The sequence below is a fragment of the Pinus tabuliformis genome, chromosome 2_2, assembly GCF_031772625.1.
Source record: "Pinus tabuliformis cultivar Carrire ecotype Pingquan chromosome 2_2, CPIR1, whole genome shotgun sequence".
Classification (NCBI taxonomy): Eukaryota; Viridiplantae; Streptophyta; class Pinopsida; order Pinales; family Pinaceae; genus Pinus; species Pinus tabuliformis.
Genome location: NC_142300.1, coordinates 1150673679 through 1150677976, shown reverse-complemented (window position 1 = coordinate 1150677976; position 4298 = coordinate 1150673679).

The window sequence follows — 4298 nt, the reverse complement described above, 5'->3', positions numbered from 1 at the left end:
TGGGATAATTATTTTTGGTTTTAACTAATCCCCATAACACATTAAATGTTCGCTATAATGCACCTGCCAAGTTAAAGAGTTGTTAGAAGACCCTGATTTCTAAAGGCCATATCTTGGGCTACAAGGCACAAAATCATGCCCATGATACCTCATTAGAAACTTGAGATCAAGGAGAACAATTTAGGATGGTTTATTTGGAAAATCTACAAGTTAAAAGCTCCAAAATTTCAGCAGAAAAAGGACTACGAAATTGTAACAAACCAAGATCATTGTGTGAATATTTAGAAAAGGTTTGACTGCCAAAATGCTTTGCTAATTAAACCCCATTGCAATGATGTTTATTTGTCAATAATGCAACAATAGAGACCGAGTTGGGCTCATTTTTAGGGATTTTTTTTTTTCGATTGAATTTGATTTTCTTAGAATGATTAGTTTTGAATGTTTCCAGATACGAGTTTTGCTTTAAATTTTTAACATGGTTTTAATGATAATTTATTGATATTTTCGCAGAGATTTTGAAGGCAATCACTAGCTAGAATCTCAAGATTAGTGATTTGAAATATCTTAGCTAAACTTGGACCTCCCAACTCCTAAAAAATGAGAAAACAAATCTTAATGAAGTTGTCATGAAAAAAATGGTATTTTTTTAATTAAATTGTATGTTGATATATTAGAACTCTGTAGAAGAAAGAGGAGTTCCAATTTCTGGATAAAATGAGATGTATTACACTGTTGTAGTGGAATTTTCTTTAGGGAAATTGGAAGCTTGCAGGACCAAATCAGAGAAAAACTTCATTTTGTAATCAATATGAGCATTGTTGCTATAACATTTAGTTTCAGTTCATCTTTTGTTCCAAATAAGAGTTTAATGTATGGTTTTAGCATTGTTGTTAATTTAATGTCAATTTATGCTTATTTAAAACTAATGTAAAGTTGTATTTACATTGTTAGTTAGAGTTAGATTTAAATTGAATATTGGATTCAAGTAGACCTATATGTATTAACTGATAATTGTTTAGTAGTTTAGTTACATACTTGTCTTTTCTTTATTTTTGATGTATTGTATGAATTGTTTTTGTAATAAAACAAGTATTTTTATATCTTGAATCAAATTGTTGTTGCTTGAATCTAAGTATATGCATTGTAAGTTTGTGGTAATTGTTTGCTAGATAACTATATATGCATATGTGCTTGAATTGTTACAAATTATATGAATTGTTTCAGTGACTTATTGGTTCATCTTAATCTTGGATTCAAACCTGGTCCATTTCCCTTGCTCTTGGTTGAGATTGGCATTGTCCCATTTCTTAATAAATATGGGTTAGGAGAGCTAGTCTTAAGTTAGTAATTAGATATTTCCTTTTATTATTTGCACATTAGCTTAACTTGCATTTAGGAGTAGGGAATCATATTAGAAAGTCTCCTTACGAGGAGCAATTCACTCAGTGGCAGTTGGGCCCACATACCAGTCAAAATCACCATCCCAAACTAAAAAGGGTCTAATTGGGGTCCTGACCAAGTGATTTCCTAAATGTTGACATGGTTTATTTTCTCATCAACAGAACCCTAACCCTAAAAACTCACACTCCTATGTCAAAAACACAAAAAACAACCACAAAATTGAAAATTGATATTATCGATAAACCTATGCTTTTTAGGAGGTGGTTGTAAGTAGGGTTAAAATTACAACTTTTTGCAACTATGGTTTTAAAAATTCATGGTGTTGCTAACAAAAACCTTAAAATAAACCCTGAAATTGAATTCAATGCTACCAATAACACACATTTTTTCAAATTTCAAATTACAACTTGTTTGAAATCTTGATTGCAACTAAAACCATAAAATAAACCCCGAAGCAAAAGTGATGTTCGTTAGCAACACCCCATTTCTTCAATCTTGAAATTGTAACACTTTTTGAACCATGAAATTAACAATTAATACCATTGCAATAAAATTCATAAAATCAGCCCTCGAGTTGAAAAATGATGATGTTAATGACAACCCCTTTTTTTGCACTTAAATTTGCAACATTTTTAAAACCACAGCCTAAAAAATGATATTATTACAATCAAAATCATAAAATAAATCTTAAAATTTCTTCTCCTCAAGAATTTAAAAGAATAAAACAAAAATATAGCATACACCCCATCTATTTTTGATACTCTCTCGCCTTGCTTTAAAACTTTACATTTAAAAAAAAATAAAAACAAACATTTAAAAAAAAAAAACAACAACAAAAAAATACATAATTTAAAAATAAAACCATATGGGTCCTAGGTTTATGGGTTTATTTTAAGGCCCAATTAATATAAAGGTTGTAATTGTTAATGGTTGATAATTAGAGAAAAGAATAAAATGCATACCTAGTGCAATAGATGGTTGTCCAAGAGAGGTCATTTGGTTTTGGTGAAAATATTTTGGAAGTTATTCCAGTTTACTGGATATCATTTATCTCAGATCCCAAAGGTGTTTTAGAAACTAGTTGGAAACTTTGTTACCAAGTTTATCCAGTATAGATACCAAAAAAGGAAAGGAAAGGACAAATGCTAGCCTCTTAGGAAAAGTTGGCATTACCAAAAGTTATTGGACGACGAGGCATCAAAAAGCTCTCTCTTTTCAAAGGCTCTTACTATGAAAAATGTATGGAGGCTAATTTAAGGAACAAGTTTGTGGCTTCAAGTAGTGAGAACTAAGTATGTATCCCCTGATATAATGGAGGAATCGATAAGAAATCCCCTCAATCAACAAAATAGTGCCTCGATAATTTGGAAATATATTATTTATGCTTTCCATCTAGTAGGAAATTTGTTAATTTGAGAAATTGTGAAAGGGGATAAAGTGAAAATTAACCTTAATTAATGGGAGGGAGCAAAGATATGCATAAGATTCCCTTTCAAAGGATTAAGGAGTTAAGGAATAAAGGCTATTTTAATCTTGGACAAGTTGTAATGTAATAAACTAAATATAATTACGTCGAAGCTTGAGTTGACCATGGATTCTTGTTTGACACAGACGTAGTGGAAAATGGATTCAAGACACAAGAAACACTAGTTTCGAGGAGACCCATGACATGCAAACTATTGATCTATATCAGAAATAAAAACTCTGATGGGAAAACTCATGGTTGAGTGCAATGGATCGGGAATAAATGATCCTTTGTATAGACACTCTTTAGCAACAAGTTAACAAATTAGAGACTAAAGTTTTGATTCTCCGTAAGAAACTTGCCAACCTTGACTTTAGTAGCAGCAATGAGGATGACCAAACATTTGCTCCCACATAGGTGGATTCTCCCATAGGTTAGTGATGGTTCACTTTGAAGTACTTTTGTTTTTTCAATTTTTTTGCAAACCTGCCTACTTTTCAATTTATTTATGTTATGTTCATTCCTCTAATCGTTTGGATAGGTGTAATCTTGGTTACCCAAAACAATATTATCAAACATATGGAGTATTTTTCATGACTTCATACCTATTTATATGCCACTAGTCTAATTTCCCTAGTGGCAAACCAATAACCACAAATATGTGATGTTTTTTAATACTTAGTCATAGAAAGTATGCTAACTTATGTGCATTGCAATTTCTCACACAGACATACCTACATGAAGAATTGTGTTCCAATATTGAATGAAGTATATTATGTTACCTTTGGCCATTGTAAAGATATCATGAAAAATAATAATATATAATTAAAAAAATTATCGACCTAGTTAAAAAAAATGAATGACAGTAACAAATTTTTATCAACTCAAAAAAAAATCTAGCCTAGTAAAAAAAAATTACCGACTTAGTTATAAAATATATTGAATCTAACAATTTTTTTTATTTATTGAAGCATAGATCTGTCAATATGTCCTTAATAGAAAGCATAGAAAGCCTTAACCATAAAGTCAATTATGTTGAAGCAAGTTAGGAGGTTGAAGATGCATCTAGTAATAAAAATGTTGAGGATGAGTTATGTGAAGAGGAGTTAGGGATAACTACTCATTATGGGGGGAACTCATTCCAACTCTAAATTGTAGTGAAAGTATGGGCTATCACTACTCTATTAGTCCACTTTGAATAAACACATTGTAGTATTTTTGTTAAAAAGTGGAGCAATCTTCGTGATCATATTAATATATCATCTAGTATGGGTAAGCATGCAATTAGTAAAAAGGAAAAAATGTCCATTATGTGAATCACAACCATGTATTGCTTTTATGATCCTTAAACACAATTGAATTAAGAATGTGGTGCAATACTTGACCACCATGAATAATAGAGTAGTAAATGAGGAAGAATCATTAAATAATG